This window comes from Salvelinus alpinus, chromosome 5 (genome assembly GCF_045679555.1).
Source record: "Salvelinus alpinus chromosome 5, SLU_Salpinus.1, whole genome shotgun sequence".
In the NCBI taxonomy this organism is placed as follows: domain Eukaryota; kingdom Metazoa; phylum Chordata; class Actinopteri; order Salmoniformes; family Salmonidae; genus Salvelinus; species Salvelinus alpinus.
In genome coordinates this window covers 85737020-85756100 of record NC_092090.1, presented here as the reverse complement: position 1 = coordinate 85756100, position 19081 = coordinate 85737020, and the positions used below count along the sequence as shown (strand labels likewise).

General features: G+C 39.5%; 1 protein-coding gene across 4 annotated transcripts in view; it reads left to right on the top strand.

The window, feature by feature from the left end:
* The window catches only part of acacb (acetyl-CoA carboxylase beta), a 66173-nt gene that overhangs the window by 15541 nt on the left and 31551 nt on the right, over window positions 1–19081 (top strand). The window lies entirely within an intron of this gene.

The window sequence follows — 19081 nt, the reverse complement described above, 5'->3', positions numbered from 1 at the left end:
GACTGGAACGAACTACAAAAATCTCTGAAACTGGAAACACTTATCTCCCTCACTAGCTTTAAGCACCAGCTGTCAGAGCAGCTCACAGATCACTGCACCTGTACATAGCCCATCTATAAATAGCCCAAACAACTACCGCTTCCCCTACTGTATTTATTTATTTATTTTGCTCCTTTGCACCCCAGTATTTCTACTTTGCACACTCATCCACTGTCAAATCTACCATTCCAGTGTTTTAATTGCTATATTGTATTTACTTCGGCACCATGGCCTATTTATTGCCTTTACCTCCCTTATCTCACCTCATTTGCTCACATTGTTTATAGACTTATTTTTCTACTGTATTATTGACTGTATGTTTGTGTAACTCCCTGTGTTATGTGTCGAACTGCTTTGCTTTATCTTGGCCAGGTCACAGTTGTAAATGAGAACTTGTTCTCAACTTGCCTACCTGGTTAAATAAATAAAAAATACTTCCCAAACAATTCGACCATATCATAAAAAAATCACAGGCACATCTTGATCACTGACCCACAACTGAAGAAAAAAAAGTTTAAACAACACCCGCTGCTAGTCTTCAGCCGCGCCCCCAACATCCGTCACTGCCAAATGGTGGGTAGGTCTGCTCTTCCAACTGCGCCACGTGGCACCTTCCTAGATTTACAGATGCGGCCGATGTACCCAGTGTAACTTCACGAATAAATGTATTAGGCCTCCACTCTAACAAAAAATAGTTTATTGGCTGTCCCCATAGGATAACCCTTTTTGGTTCCAGGTTGAACTCTTTAGGGTTCCTTGTAGAAGTCCCTCTGTAGAAAGGGTTCTAAATGGAACTCAAATGGGTTCTACCTGGAACCAAAAAGTGTTCTCCTATGGGGACAGCTGAAAAACCCTTAAGTTCTTGATAACACCTTTTTTTGAAAGAGTGTATATGTTCAATCACAACATCACTTGCAAGGCCAATAAGAGTATCATTAGGCCTACAGGTAAAATAAAAAATAGTGGTTTACTTTGTAAAGTGTATTTGTGCTTTATGCTATGTGGGAAAAACGAAACGAGCCCTAAAAACAAGCATAGCAGAGTAATATGAGCACTCTTGATCAGAGGAACCCTGTGGCTGCACATTAATGGAGGCTCATCACACATTAGCTCTCTGAGATACATTGGTCTTGAACATGTCAAGGTTCCTAGGAGGTGGGGAGACATTGATAAGAGTGTTGTATTGGATACACTGTTTGACCACTAGGTTACCAAAAGGTCTTAACTAAGAGTTTCACATCAGACCTTTTCTAAGGTAAATAGCCTATGGTACATTTATATGTGAAATCATGGATACCAGCTTACCACAGGTCCACAAGTTATTTTGAAGTAGGTCATGTGTTATTATATCTACGACCACCGCCTGCACGTGATGGTCTTGTGGGCAGGTATTCTAACAGTTTTCAACATAATCATTTTTACTGCAGGTTGGGTTGTAACTGCCCGTTTTGGTATTTATGCATGTAATTATTTTGTACCACATGTAACACTGTGATTAGTGATGGCTGATTATCCAGTAAAAGTTATTTTTGTATAGCCATGTTTGAATTGTTTCCACACCTACTATGCACCATGGACCCTATTCCGACTTAGGAAATTATGCCTTTCTTATGCACTTCACAGTAGTTAGTATTTATGTCGGAGCATAACGGGCTTTGCAGGCTTGGTTCCCTTGCTCGTGCTGAATAAATGTAATTCAAACAGTGAAACCCTCCTACTTGCTGGCCAACAGATTTTCTTGTGGAGTTTTCATTCAATTGGGTTAACAGTACGTTTATCATCAGCCATCCCTTTCCCTTTCAATAGAATTTTGACAACAGACTACAATAGATCAAAGAACAGGTTCAGAAATAGGGATCAATGAAAGAAAGCCATCTAAATATAGCCTATGCATATTGGTCTCAGTTTCAATGTCAACTGATAAAAATAGTTGGATCCTATAGATTTACAGTGGTTTGATTCATTCATAAAATTGCCACATTCAGTTCTTTAACCCATGGTATTGTTGAAGATTAGTGTACACAGAATTAAAATAGGGAGAATAGTGTACAGTAGTAGGCTATATCCTCCTCTATAGCCTGCATTAACCATGGAACTGGGCCAACTGACACAGCCAAGTATTGTGCCATGTGTCGGGTTCAAACTGTTATGGCTTGGTCTGCGCGCCGCACCATAACGATTTAATCTGTCTTTTTTACATACATTTTTGATATTATGAACTGTTACTAATGATCCACAGTAACAATCACATGGCCATGACAGTGTTTTACAAAGGAATTAAATGAAACAATGTAATTAAATTGAATGATAATGTAGGCTATACCAACTGAAGGGAACAAAAAGTAAATTTGGCAGTTGAATATGTGTTATTAGGCCTACTTCAGGGTCGATACTGATAGTGGCTAATATTTAACATGATAGAAATAGGAATCAGAGAGAGTCGGTCTAGCCTCAAGTTAAGACATTCAAGAGCTCCCATCCCTGTAAGTTAGAAGGCTGTAAGATTTTTCATTCTGCATAATGGCACAACATTTTATAAACTTCACTGTGGAAAAGGTGACATGTTGATATGCTTCAGTTTGCCACCATGTGACTGGTTTCACATTTGTCACCAGTGATCATATGGTCAAATAGATCTAAAACAACTGTCATTAATATTTTCAATCCCCTTACCTGAACAGATTACTCATTTACCTAGCTCTTATTAATAGCTCTTATCAAGTTGTAAATTACAGTGCGTGGAGAATGCTGTTATCGGGGAAAAAATAGATGCTTTTCCCACTTGCACTTGGAACCTGCAGGTTCGCTCAACCTTAATCATGGTTTCCTCTTGCATAAAGGTGGTGGAGTTAAGTCAAGGAGGGAATTAAGTCAAGGTCAGAATGTCATATCTGTAGACACATTTCCACTACATCTTCATTTTTTCAATCTCCTCCCCTGATTGAATAGTAGGTGAATAGCATGCTATTCTCATGCTTAAGTTCAGAATATGCATAGAGAGAAAAGTGCATGAAAAGGGAATGAAGTTCCATTTACATGTACTTAAATGGGGTTGGAATCGGGGGTGTTTAATGGTCATGTGGGGTGGAATATGTCCTTTTGACCTGAAGATGTGGATCGAAACATTATCAATAAAGGTGGTAATATGGGGGCATATTCTGTGTCTTTCATGGGCCTTTTTGTTATTTTCTACAATTGATGCGGCGTGGGAATCATACACACACACACACACAGGCCCCGTGGTCTCCTGATCCCAAGTTAACTAATTTCAACTGGGTGTACTCACGTACAGTACCAGTCAAAAAAGTTGGACACACCTACTAATTCAAGGGTTCTTTATTTTTACTATTTTCAACATTGTAGAATATTAGTGAAGACATCAAAACTATGAAATAACAGTGTTAAACAAATCAAAATACATTTTATTATTGAGGTTCTTCAAAGTAGCCACCCTTTGCATTGACAGCTTTGCACACTTGGCATTCTCTCAACCAGATTTATGAAGTAGTCACCTGGAATGCATTTCAATTAACAGGTGTGCCTTGTTAAATTAACTTTTTATGCGTTTGAGCCAATCTGTTGTGTTGTGACAAGGTAGGGGTGGTATACAGAAGATAGCCCTAGACCAATATTATGGCAAGAACAACTCAAATAAGCAAAGAGAAACAACAGTCCATCATTACTTTAAGACATGAAGGTCAGTCAATACAGAACTTTGAAAGTTTCTCCAAGTGCAGTCTCAAAAACCATAAAGTGCTATGATGAAACTGGCTCTCATGAGGACCGCACAAGAAAGAAAGACCCAGAGTTAATTCTGCTGCAGAGGATAAGTTCATTAGAGTTACCAGCCTAAATAAATGCTTCAGAGTTCACGTAACAGACACATCTCAACATCAACTGTTCATTAGAGACTGCGTGAATCAGGCTTTCATGGTCAAATTGCTGCAAAGAAACCACTACTAAAGGACACCAATAAGAAGAGACTGGCTTGGGCCAAGAAACATGAGCAATGGACATTAGACCGGTGAAAATATGTCCTTTTGGTCTGATGAGTACAAATTTGAACCGTTTGGTTCCAACCGCTGTGTCTTTGTGAGACGCAGAGTAGGTGAGTGGATTATCTCTGCATGTGTGGTTCCCACCGTGAAGCATGGAGGAGGAGGTGTGGGGGTGCTTTGCTGGTGACACTGTCAGTGATTTATTTAGAAATCAAGGCACACTTAACCAGCATGGCTACCACAGAATTCTGCAGCAATACGCCATCCCATCTGGTTTGCACATAGTCCCACAATCATTTGTTTTTCAACAAGACAATGACCCAACACACACCTCCAAGCTGTGTAAGGGCTATTTGGCCAAGAAGGAGAGTGATGGAGTGCTGCATCAGATGACCTGGCCTCCACAATCACCCGACCTCAACCCGATTGAGATAGTTTGGGATGAGTAGGACCGCAGAGTGAAGGAAAAGCAGCCAACAAGTGCTCAGCATATGTGGGAACTCCTTCAAGACTGTTGGAAAAGCATTCCAGGTGAAGCTGGTTGAGAGAATGCCAAGAGTGTGCAAAGGTGTCAAGGCAAAGGGTGGCTACTTTGAAGAATCTCAAATATAAAATATATTTTGGTTACTACATGATTCCATATGTGTTATTTCATAGTTTTGTTGTTTTCACTATTATTCTACAATGTAGAAAAAAGTTTTAAAAAATAAGAAAACCCCTTGAATGAGTAGGTGTCCAAACTTTTGACTGGTACTGTACGACAGTTGTTAGAAGGATAGTTGCCTTTTATAAATACTGTTAGTAAAGCACATCCGATAAGGTCATCATAGGCTTAGCCTACCATTACGCACAGATTTGCTCCTCCCTATTCTGAACGTTCCTTTCGTCATAATAGCCTAGGCATAGCTGTTAGACTCGCTAAGTTACTAGGCTATGAAAGCGTTCTACGCAGCAGAACACATTTTGAGAGCAGACTTAACCCCCAGGTCTCTTCGTAGTCAGTGACAGTGCCAAGAGTTTCTTAATTTGGTTGTGTTGCTTGTAACGTACCATGGCCGTTAGTGTAGCATGACGTTGCCAGAGGCAAACTTGGTGTGTGTGCGTGCGTGCATGGTACCGTCCACTTGAACCACATATACTATACAGTGCATTCAGAAAGTATTCAGACCTCTTGACTTTTTACAAATTTTGATCCGTTACAGCCTTATTCTAAAATGGATTTAAAAAACTCAATCTACACACACTACCCCATAATGACAAGCGAAAACAGCTTTTTAGACATTTTTGGAAATGTATTACAAATAAAAAAAACGATACCTTATTTACATAAGTATTCAGACCCTTTTGCTATGAGACAAAAAATTTAGCTCCGGTGCATCCGGTTTCCATTGATCATCCTTGAGATGTTTCTACAACCTTGATTACCATCATGTGGAACTGGAATAGTACGAACTACTTATTTTCCTTGTTTGGGAAACGTGTGGTTGAGACAAAAATATAATGATAAAAAGCCCCTTAAAACCAACTTCTCATTTGGAAATCAGCCTACGTGGCTTTGATATGAGTCAAAAACACTTATTCTGTCAAACTTCACTACAAAGTGTAAATATGACCGAATACATGACCGAATACAAACAGTGTAGCTATTCCCTCCGCAAGGCAATCAAACAAGCTAAGTGCCAGTATAGAGACAAAGTAGAGTCGCAATTCAACAGCTCAGACACAAGCGGTATGTGGCAGGGTCTACAGTCAATCACGGATTACAAAAAGAAAACCAGCCCTGTCGCGGACCAGGATGTCTTGCTCCCAGACAGACTAAATAACTTTTTTGCTCGCTTTGAGGACAATACAGTGCCACTGACACGGCCCGCTACCAAAACCTGCGGGCTCTCCTTCACTGCAGTCGAGGTGAGTAAAACATTTAAACGTGTTAACCTTCGCAAGGCTGCAGGCCCAGACGGCATTCCCAGCCGCGTCCTCAGAGCATGCGCAGACCAGCTGGCTGGTGTGTTGACGGACATATTCAATCAATCCTTATCCCAGTCTGCTGTTCCCACATGCTTCAAGAGGGCCACCATTGTTCCTGTTCCCAAGAAAGCTAAGGTAACTGAGCTAAATGACTACCGCCCCGTAGCACTCACTTCAGTCATCATGAAGTGCTTTGAGAGACTAGTCAAGGACCATATCACCTCCACCCTACCTGACACCCTAGACCCACTCCAATTTGATTACCGACCCACTAGGTCCACAGACGACGCAATCGCAACCACACTGCACACTGCCCTAACCCATCTGGACAAGAGGAATACCTATGTGAGAATGCTGTTCATCGACTACAGCTCAGCATTTAACACCATAGTACCCTCCAAACTCGTCATCAAGCTCGGGACCCAGGGTCTCGACCCCGCCCTGTGCAACTGGGTACTGGACTTCCTGACGGGCCGCCCCCAGGTGGTGAGGGTAGGTAACAACATCTCCACCCCGCTGATCCTCAACACTGGGGCCCCACAAGGGTGCGTTCTGAGCCCTCTCCTGTACTCCCTGTTCACCCACGACTGCGTGGCCATGCACGCCTCCAACTCAATCATCAAGTTTGCGGACGACACTACAGTGGTAGGCTTGATTACCAACAACAACGAGACGGCCTACAGGGAGGAGGTGAGGGCCCTCGGAGTGTGGTGTCAGGAAAATAACCTCACACTCACTAAAACAAAGGAGATGATTGTGGATTTCAGGAAACAGCAGAGGGAGCACCCCCCTATCCACATCGACGGGACAGTAGTGGAGAGGGTAGTAAGTTTTAAGATCCTCGGCGTACACATCACGGACAAACTGAATTGGTCCACCCACACAGACAGCGTTGTGAAGAAGGCGCAGCAGCGCCTCTTCAACCTCAGGAGGCTGAAGAAATTCGGCTTGTCACCAAAAGCACTCACAAACTTCTACAGATGCACAATCGAGAGCATCCTGTCGGGCTGTATCACCGCCTGGTACGGCAACTGCTCCGCCCACAACCGTAAAGCTCTCCAGAGGGTAGAGAGGTCTGCACAACGCATCACCGGGGGCAAACTACCTGCCCTCCAGGACACCTACACCACCCGATGTCACAGGAAGGCCATAAAGATCATCAAAGACAACAACCACCCGAGCCACTGCCTGTTCACCCCGCTATCATCCAGAAGGCGAGGTCAGTACAGGTGCATCAAAGCAGGGACAGAAGCTGTTTTTCAGTCTCTCGATCTCAAGGCCATCAGACTGTTAAACAGCCACCACTAACATTTAGTGGCTGCTGCCAACATACTGACTCAACTCCAGCCACTTTAATAATGGGAATTGACGGAAATGTATGTAAAAATGTATCACTAGCCACGTTAAACAATGCCACTTAATATAATGTTTACATACCCAACATTACTCATCTCATATGTATATGTATATACTGTACTCTATATCATCTACTGCATCTTGCCATCTTTATGTAATACATGTATCACTAGCTACTTTAAACTATGGCACTTTATGTTTTTTTTTTTTTTTTCAGGGGTAGATCAGCTTAATATTGCGGAAAGAATGTTGCTTCCAATGTAAATGTCTGCATCATTTCCAATCCCCCATATTTTTTGGGGTAAATATATATATCCATACACGTATGCATACATATACACATATATACAGTGGGGAGAACAAGTATTTGATACACTGCCGATTTTGCCGATTTTCCTACTTACAAAGCATGTAGAGGTCTGTAATTTTTATCATAGGTACACTTCAACTGTGAGAGACGGAACCTAAAACAAAAATCCCGAAAATCACATTGTATGATTTTTAAGTAATTAATTAGCATTTTATTGCATGACATAAGTATTTGATACATCAGAAAAGCAGAACTTAATATTTGGTACAGAATCCTTTGTTTGCAATTACAGAGATCATACGTTTCCTGTAGTTCTTGACCAGGTTTGCACACACTGCAGCAGGGATTTTGGCCCACTCCTCCATACAGACCTTCTCCAGATCCTTCAGGTTTCGGGGCTGTCTCTGGGCAATACGGACTTTCAGCTCCCTCCAAAGATTTTCTATTGGGTTCAGGTCTGGAGACTGGCTAGGCCACTCCAGGACCTTGAGATACTTCTTACGGAGCCACTCCTTAGTTGCCCTGGCTGTGTGTTTCGGGTCGTTGTCATGCTGGAAGACCCAGCCACGACCCATCATCAATGCTCTTACTGAGGGAAGGAGGTTGTTGGCTAAGATCTCGCAATACATGGCCCCATCCATCCTCCCCTCAATACGGTGCAGTCGTCCTGTCCCCTTTGCAGAAAAGCATCCCCAAAGAATGATGTTTCCACCTCCATGCTTCACGGTTGGGATGGTGTTCTTGGGGTTGTACTCATCCTTCTTCTTCCTCCAAACACGGCGAGTGGAGTTTAGACCAAAAAGCTCTAGTTTTGAATCATCAGACCACATGACCTTCTCCCATTCCTCCTCTGGATCATCCAGATGGTCATTGGCAAACTTCAGACGGGCCTGGACATGCGCCTGCTTGAGCAGGGGGACCTTGTGTGCGCTGCAGGATTTTAATCCATGACGGCGTAGTGTGTTACTAATGGTTTTCTTTGAGACTGTGGTCCCAGCTCTCTTCAGGTCATTGACCAGGTCCTGCCGTGTAGTTCTGGGCTGATCCCTCACCTTCCTCATGATCATTGATGCCCCACGAGGTGAGATCTTGCATGGAGCCCCAGACCGAGGGTGATTGACCATCATCTTGAACTTCTTCTATTTTCTTCTATTTTCTAATAATTGCGCCAACAGTTGTTGCCTTCTCACCAAGCTGCTTGCCTATTGTCCTGTAGCCCATCCCAGCCTTGTGCAGGTCTACAATTTTATCCCTGATGTCCTTACACAGCTCTCTGGTCTTGGCCATTGTGGAGAGGTTGGAGTCTGTTTGATTGAGTGTGTGGACAGGTGTCTTTTATACAGGTAACGAGTTCAAACAGGTGCAGTTAATACAGGTAATGAGTGGAGAACAGGAGGGCTTCTTAAAGAAAAACTAACAGGTCTGTGAGAGCCGGAATTCTTACTGGTTGGTAGGTGATCAAATACTTATGTCATGCAATAAAATGCAAATGAATTACTTAAAAATCATACAATGTGATTTTCTGGATTTTTGTTTTAGATTCCGTCTCTCACAGTTGAAGTGTACCTATGATAAAAATTACAGACCTCTACATGCTTTGTAAGTAGGAAAACCTGCAAAATCGGCAGTGTATCAAATACTTGTTCTCCCCACTGTACATATATACATACACATACCTATATAGACATACATACTTTTTTTAAAGAATATACCTTTATTATTATTCCCCGCAAACCCTACCACCGTTCCCCCAATTGGAGTAAACTAATAAACACTTCTGCTTTTACCTTAAATTTATACATCTTATACACATTTTACAGACGCAGTCTACTTTACAATAGTTCTCTTTTGTTTGTTCTTAGTCCTTCCTCTATTTCTGATGTCCGTCGAGTTTGATTTCCACTTGTAACTGTGCTATTTCACAAAAGCTCCGAACCTATACACATTTCACAGATCCTGTATGCTCTACATTGTTTATCTTGTTATTAGTCCCACCCTTCAGCTCCACTCAACCCTTCCCATCTATCTTCCAACATCATCCATTTCGGATTTTTATTTGCCATATATTTTTCAACTGTGCTGTGATGCTTCACAAAATATTTGAACCTTCCTATTCTCATAGCTTCTACAGATTGTAAATTAAAAATATTTTTTTTTGCTAAAATAATTATTATATTATTGATTGATTGACTATGGCTTTTCAAATCCCCCAGTATTGCCATCTGTAGCGTTAGTTCTAGGCAAATGTTGCAATTCTTCAGCCATTCCTGGACCTGTGACCAAAAACGAGCTACATATGGACAATACCAAAATAAATGGTCTAATGACTCTGCCTCCTCACAGCAGAATCTGCAGAGCTGGGAAGATTGTACCCATATATATAACATTCTATTAGTTGCAAGAATTTTGTACAGTAATTTTAATTGAAAAATTCGAAGTTTTGAATCCGGCGTTGTTTTGCGTATCAATTCATAAACCATGTGCCATGGAATGGGTACATCGAAAATCTCTTCCCAACTATTTTGCAATTTATATGGCACAGCTGTCAGTTTTTTGGTCCTTCAATGAAATTGGTATATGTTTTTATTTATCACACTTTTCTTTAACCATTTATGTTCTTTAATACAGGGCCGACATACAAGTTCCTTACTTTTTTCCCCTTCTACTTGCCTCTTCCATTTTTGTGGTAATGCTGCAATTAATTGGTTGTAATTTTGGGTAGAGCAGACATTTCCATATGTCTGTGTTAGCTGCATGTGTGACACAACTCCAGCAGTCCTATTTATGATATCATTCACTAAAATTATACCTTTTTTAAACATTTCTTCGATATATACTGTTTTTTTATCAATTAGTATATTTGAATTTAACCATAATATTTGTTGTACTATTTGTTCCGTCGTTTCGGGTGGATTAAACTGAAATTGCAACCAACTTTCTAAGGCTTGTTTAAAAAATAAAGATATTTTGGAGACTATTTCCTTTTTAACCAACCGAAAGTGAGCAGATGTAATCTGAATAAAGGGGAAAAGGCCCTTCCTGAATATAGGATGAGACATTTGTACCAATTGACTAGAGAACCAGTTTGGATTTAAGTATAACTTTTGTATGACTGATGCCTTTAGTGAGAGGTCTAATGCTTGAATATTTAATAAATTCTGCCCACCAAATTCATATTCGTTATATAAATAGGCCCTTTTAATTTTATCTGGCTTGCCGTTCCAAATAAAATTGAATATTTTTTGTTCATATAATTTAAAAAGCAGGTCACTAGGTGTAGGCAAAACCATAAGCAAATAGGTAAACTGTGATATAACTAAAGAGTTAATCAGGGTGATTTTTCCACAAATAGACAGGTATTTTCCTTTCCATGGTAGCAAGATCTTATCTATTTTTGCTAACTTTCTATAAAAATGTATTGGAGTGAGAACATTTCTTTCTTTTGGTATTTGTATACCGAGTATGTCCACATCTCCGTCAGACCATTTAATTGGTAAACTACATTTTAAACTACATGTAAAATGTGCATTTTTTAGTGATCCAATACGTAATATGGTATCATTTATCATAATTTGGTTTTAATCCAGAGAGGATAGCAAAAGTATCCAGATCCTCTAAGAGGCCGTGGAGAGACTCTAATTGTGGTTTTAAAAGAAAACATGAATCATCAGCGTACAATGACACCTTAGTTTTTAAGCCACGGATTTCTAATCCCTTAATATTATTGTTTGATCTAATCTTAGCAGCTAACATTTCGATGGCAATAATTAAATAGATATGCCGATAGTGGACAACCTTGTTTTACTCCTCTAGATAGTTTAAAACTTTCTGAGATGTAGCCATTATTTACTATTTTACACCTAGGGTTACTATACATAACCTTAACCCATTTTATAAGAGATTCCCCAATGTTCTAGGAAATGTTCTAGGCATTTATATATAAACTCCAGTTGTATTTTATCAAAAGCCTTTTCAAAATCAGCTATGAAAACCAGGCCTGGTGTCCCCGATATTTCATAGTGTTCTATTGTTTCCAGTACTTGTCTTATATTATCTCCAATGTATCATCCATGTAAAAAACCTGTCTGATTAGGATGAATAATATCTGACAATACTTTTTTAATTCTATGTGCCAAGCATTTTGCTAGGATTTTTGCATCACAACACTGGAGTGTAAGAGGTCTCCAATTTTTTAAACGGACTGGATCTTTATATATACCACTTGGGTCCTGTTTCAGTAATAATGATATCAGACCTTCTTGTTGCGTGTCTGATAATCTACCATTTATATAGGAGTGGTTAAAACAAGCTAATAATGGTCCTTTGAGTATATCAAAAAAAGTTTTGTATACTTCCACTGGTATGCCATCCAGCCCTGGAGTTTTCCCATCCTTAAAGGCCCCAATTGCATCAAACAGTTCCTCCTCTGTAATTTGGCCTTCACATGAGTCTTTCTGTACAGATGTTAATTTTACATTATTATTAGGAAAAAAATCCATACAATTAGTTTCAGTTAGTGGAGATGGAGGAGCCTGAAATGAAAACATATTCTTAAAGTACTTTACTTCCTCTTTCAAAATATCATTTGGTGAATCATGCGTGACTCCATCATTTGTAACAAGTTTTAATACATTTTTTTTTGGTAGCATTTCTATATTGTAGATTGAAAAAGAATTTGGTGCATTTTTCCCCATATTCCATCCAGTTCGCTTTATTTTTATAATATATTACACTGGATCTTTCTTGAATAAGTTCCTCCATTTCTTTTTGTTTTTCCTCTAACTTATTCTGTGTCTCTATGGTACCGTTTTTATTGCTATCTAACTGTACTGTTAGTCCTTCAATTTCCTTTGTTAATATGGATTATTTTGATCTAAATTGCTTTTGTTTTATAGATGAGTACTGAATTGCATTGCCTCTAAAGGCACATTTAAAAGTGTCCCATACAATAAGGGGATCTGCTGTACCTATGTTATGTCTGAATAAGTCAGTTATAAAATCTTCTGTCCTAGTTCTAAACAATTTATCATCTAGTAGACTTTGATAAAATTTCCAATAGCCTCGCCCACGCGGAAATTCTGTAAGAGTAATATATATGCCAATTATGTGATGATCCGACCGCATTCTGTCCCCTATCAACACTTTTTTTAAACTTTTGGTGCCAGAGAGAATGGTATAAGAAAGTAGTCAAGACGACTAGCTTGATTAAGCCTCCGCCATGTATATCTCACTAGGTCAGGGTATTTAAGTCTCCATATATCCACTAATTCCAATATATCCATGACATTCATGATTTCCTTAAGTGCCTGAGGGTGATAGTTTGTAGTGTGATTTCCTTTCCGGTCCATAGAGGTATTTAAGACCGTATTAAAATCTCCCACCATAATAATAGAGTCTAGTGTTGCTTGTAGAGTTGATAAATTCTTATATTTTCAAAAAAGCTTGGATCATCATTATTCGGACCGTCTAGGTTAATAAGCCATATCTGTTTAATTCTATCTGACAATTTGCACATTTGGATCAAAATTATTGTTAATTAAAACCATCACCCCTTTTGAATTTCTTTGCCCATGGGAGAAGTATATTTCACCTCCCCCAGTTCTTTTTCCACAAAACTTCATCTAAAACTGTTGAATGGGTTTCCTGTAAACAATAGATATTATATTCCTTCTCTTTTAGATTGTCTTTTCTTATTATCTGCTAGGCCATTACAATTGTAACTGGCTATACTTATTTCACCACCTATCATAATGAGACACAACTTTCAATTCTTCTTATCGAATTATATGTTTGTAAACGTACCATTAAAAAGTAACATGATGATTGAGTGTCTATATAGCTGTACCATGATATTTGCATTTCTACTAAGTAAACCTCCAATTGGTCCCTTCTATTCCACCCGCTAAAAGCCCTCATCCCGAGTTGGGTTGTCATCCCAATGCCCGGCAGACCACCCTCGACCCCCTGTATCCCATAGCCCTGAACCGACTGGGATCCATCCTTTGAAAAGAGCACACAGTGCCATTTACCGAATTGAAGTAGATTAACTGCCAAATGCATTTCCATCGCCCTCACCTCGATTTGTATTATATGTAGCTGTGGATCATCCTCTATTGTCCCTAACATCTTTTACTCCTACGCAACAGTTGTGGGATACACACATACACCCACACTCACTCAACCCATACCCCCACACAACCAAAAGCTCACTTACTCAACAATTGCACCAAACCAGAGCCCAACTCAAGATGGGTCTTGATTTACAAATGCACTTGCAGTTGCAGCTGCATGAGAAGGCCTGCAAGACCGCGCAAAAAATAGGCAAAACATGAGAGATTTTATTTACCATTGTCACATCCTAGATGATGGAGGTCAAATGTACACCTTTTCCCTTCAACACCCACAATACGGTCACCCGTATTGACCATATTCCCAAGCATCTCCATGCAGTCCGACTTTGATTTTGTGCCACTAGGGTCACAATAATATCCCCCTCTCTGAATGTCCGAGTGTGACCCCCTCCCCATGGGTTACTGCAGCTAGTGTTGCCAGCACTGCCACTGCCTGGGTTGGGGCACCCCACCGGAATCCCCACCGGCTAGGTACAAGGTCATCAAGGTTCTCATTAGCAGTTTTGAGAATTTCCTTGTGTAGTATGCTCTCCCTTTAGGGGGCTTTGGCTTTGCAGGACCAACCCTGCCAAGCAGGCTCAGAATCTTGAGGGGGCAGTGCTGCTCTTGGTCTCTGACCTCATTTTGGCTGCATACAGACCGCTTACAGCATGCACATAAAACAGTTAGGGACTTCTCCTTAGTATCTGGGTCCTTCAGGTGGGTGTCTAGGGTATAGGGTCATGGACCGTACCATTAAAACAGGATCATAAATAAATAGATATAATTTATTTTAAAAATGTAGTTCCCCATGATAGGACAACAACAAATCAAATGTATAATTTATTTTAAAACTGTTCCACCATGATAGGACAATAAATAAATAAGACGTATAATTCATTATCATCTGAACAACATTGAAAGCCCTCTCATACACTTTATGTTTATATACCCTACATTACTCATCTCATATGTATATACTGTACTCTATACCATCTACTGCATCTTGCCTATGCCGTTCTGTACCATCACTCATTCATATATCTTTATGTACATATTCTTTATCCCTTTACACTTGTGTGTATAAGGTAGTAGTTGTGGAATTGTTAGATTACTCGTTGGTTATTACTGCATTGTCGGAACTAGAAGCACAAGCATTTCGCTACACTCGCATTAACATCTGCTAACCATGTGTATGTGACAAATAAAATTTGATTTGATAAATAATTGTCATAGTCAGTCTGGTCCAAAGCAGAGTTTTGTACATGAGTATGTCACAACGTAAATGAAGGTTGGGTTCATTTCAATCCTGCTCACAGCTGTCAGCACACAAGTAATCATACATTCGGAGTCCAGCTGCACGCAAGCCAATTGTAATGCCTGCGGTAATTAGGGACCATGAGACAATACTGTATGTTAAAATTCTATTGGTTCCAAATTTCAATGACTTAACCTCAAACCAACTAAATTGTAGATATTCATATACAAATATTGAAAGCATTTAATGAGAACTAAAAGGTGTCCAACATGAAAATATTGTCTAATTTACATTGTGTAATTAATTTACTGATGGTCCCTAACTAGCCCCGGAGATATGCTATCAAAAGTCAAACCAAGTTTGCTACGGTAGCACAACAGCCAGCTGAAGCTAATTGGCGAAATAATTTGGCTAACTCTTCCCACCTGCAAACACCCTCACACACATGAGACATCTGCATCAAACCACACCCCGAAATCAACTCAAGCTGTAAAACAGTGGTCTGGTCCAGAAACGAACCCTAGAGTGTAATACAGCAATCTGCCAACAGATCTTTGCTTAGCACGATAGCCTCTTTCAACAAACCTTTATTATCCACATTGCTGGTTACTTTGTGAGATGCAGAGTAGGTGAGCGGATTATCTCCTTTATCTACTTTACAAAAGTAGTGCCATCAACAAGAACTTCTCACCGTCTCTTTTCAGTGTGACACAGGATCAATAATATGTTTGTTTAAGGACAAATTATGATACAGGTTTAAGGGTTGTGAACTTAGTCGCTGTAACATTTTTGATATCAGTGACAACTTCAACAGGGAAGCTGTATTTACACTGAAAAGAGAGGTGGGGGGGGCATGTAATCAATAATGGCACCACTATCTGTAGTATTTTGTTTTCTCTCTTGTCCAGCTATTTTAGACCTCAGGAAGCAATTTGTGAGTTTGTTTACTTGACTGCAGTGCTGCTAAAGGCACTTGAAGGCTGAGTGTTGCATTCCAGTCGGTCTTGGTTAGCTAGCTACAGGGCCTTCAAAGTATTTACACCCCTTGACTTTTTCCACATTTTGTTGTTTTACAGCCTGAATTTAAGGTAGATTAAATAGAGATTTTGTGTTACTGGCCTACACACAATACCCCATAATGTCAGTGGTGTTATGTTTTTAAAATGTATAAAAAAATGAAAAGCTGAAATGTCTTGAGTCATTCAAACCCTTTTTGTTATTACAATCCTAAATAAGTCCTGAATACAAAGTGTTATTTTTGGGGCAAATCGAACAACGCATCACTGTGTACCACTCTTCATATTTTCAAATATGGTGGTGGCTGCATCATGTTATGGGTATGCTTGTAATCGGCAAGGACTAGTGAGTTTTTGGGGGGATAAAAAGAAATGGAATAGAATTAAGCACAGACAAAATCCTAGAAAACCTGGTTCAGTCTGCATTTCAACAGACACTGGGAGACAAATTCACCTTTCAGCAGGATAATAAACTAAAACAAGGCCAATGATACACTGGAGTTGCTTACCAAGACAACATCGAATGTTCTTGAGTGGCCTAGTTAGATTTTCAAGCCGATATAAGACAAAACTATGGCAAGACTTGAAAATGGTTGTCTAGCAATGATCAACAACCAACTTGACACAGCTTGAATAATTTTTAAAAGAATAATGTGCCAATATTGTAAAATCTAGGTGTGCAAAGCGCTTAGACTTTCCCAGAAAGACTCACAGCTGTAATTGCTGTCAAAGGTGATTCTAACATTTTATTGACTCAGGGGATTGAATATTTATCTAATCAAGATATGTTAGTGTTATATGTTTCATATACAGTACCAGTCAAAAGTTCGGACACACCTACTCATTCAAGGGTTTTTCTTTATTTGTACTATTTTCTACTTTGTAGAATAATAGTGAAGACATCAACATTTTGAAATGACACATATGGAATCATGTAGTAACCAAGAAAGTGTTAAACAATTCAAAATATATTTGAGATTCTTCAAAGTAGCCACCCTTTTTGTATTGATGTCAGCTTTGCACACTCTTGGCATTCTCTCAACCAGCTTCATGAGGTAGTCACCTGGAATGCATTTCAATTAACATGTGTGCCTTGTTAAAAGTTAATTTGTGGAATTCCTTTCCTTCTTAATTTGTTTGAGCCAATCAGTTGTGTTGTGACAAGGTAGGGGTGATATACAGAAGATATCCCTATTTGGTAAAAGACCAAGTCCATATTATGGCAAGAACAGCTCAAATAAGCAAAGAGAAATGACAGTCCATCATTACTTTAAGACATGAATGTCAGTCAATCCGGAACATTTCTAGAACTTTGAACGTTTTTTCAAGTACAGTTGCAAAAATTGTGCTATGATGAAACTGGCTCTCATGAGGACCGCCACAGGAAAGGAAGACCCAGAGTTGCAAGCAAGCCTACATTGAGCAGAAAACGGACAGCTGAATTTCTAACGTTTTTAGTCAGATAATGTTACAATTTCCTATTTTCACACCTTTCGGGAAAGATTGTGTTGTCTTGCAAACAATTCACAGATTTAAAAAGATGATTTGCAACATTTCTCATCAGCTGGCTAGCAGATCACCAATTAAATTGGTACATTAAATAGTACCTGCAAAACACCAGTCTCAATGTCAACAGTGAAGAGGCAACTCTGGGATGCTGGCCTTCTAGGCGGAGTTGCAAAGAAAAAGCCATATCTCAGACTGGCCAATAAAATAAAAGATTAAGATGGGCAAAGGGCAAAAGAACACACACACTGGACAGAGGAACTCTGCCTATAAGGCTAGCATCCCGGAGTCGTCTCTTCACTGTTGACGTTGATACTGACGTTTTGCGGGTACTATTTAATGAAGCTGCCAGTTGAGGACTTGTGAGGCGTCTGTTTCTCAAACTAGACACTCTAATGTACTTGTCCTCTTGCTCAGTTGTGCACCGGCGCCTCCCTCTTCTCTTTCTATTCTGGTTAGAGCCAGTTTGCGCTGTTCTGTAAAGGGAGTAGTACACAGCGTTGTACGAGATCTTCAGTTTCTTGGCAATTTCTCAAAACAAGAATAAACTGACGAGTTTCAGAAGAAAGTTCTTTGTTACTGGCCATTTTGAGCCTGTAATCGAACCCACAAATGCTGATGCTCCAGATACTCAACTAGTCTAAAGATGGCCAGTTTTATTGCTTATTTAATCAGCACAACAGTTTCAGCTGCTAACATAATTGCAAAAAGGGGTTTCTAATGATCAATTAGCCTTTTTTTAAATGATCAACTTGGATTAGCTAACACAACGTGCCATTGCAACACAGGAGTGATGGTTGCTGATAATGGGCTTCTGTACGCCTATGTAGATATTCCATAAAAAATCTGCCGTTTCCAGCTACAATAGTCATTTACAACATTAATGTCTATAGTGTATTTCTGATCAATTTGATGTTGTTATTTTAATGGACAAAAAATGTGGTTCTCTTTCAAAAACAAGGACATTTCTAAGTGAACGGTAGTGTACCGTTTTGAACGGTAGTGTATGTCATAGCTGACACCCCATTCTTTTTGCAGACATTTTTTTATCTTAATTCGGAGGGGATACAGTATTTAAGAGTTTTTGGACAACATGTTCGCATGAAAACCTGAGGGAGATTTTATCGTAACTCCATTACCAAAGTTTGCATTGGCACAGTTCTTCCACTAAATTAGTTTTAGTACATTTTTCTTTTCAAATTGTTAAAAGTAGTCCTTTTGCATAGAATTGTATGGTTTGTTCAACTTTGAAATCATAGTTTTTTTTGTTTGGTATGAGTCAAAGCATAATTCCATTACCTTGGAATTACCCCTGTATTGTTTAGTGTTTGATCATTCTCGGTACTGAACTTTATATTGTTTTATTGTGCCCCTTCATGTCACTTTTCAATAATATAGGCAGATATTCTGAAAGTCTGGCTTCTAATTTATTCATCATGTGATCATTTTGAACTGAAAACGAAAACCCATATCCAGGTTCCTTTTAACTGACTGCAGTTCAAAATGTAAAAAGTCACTCG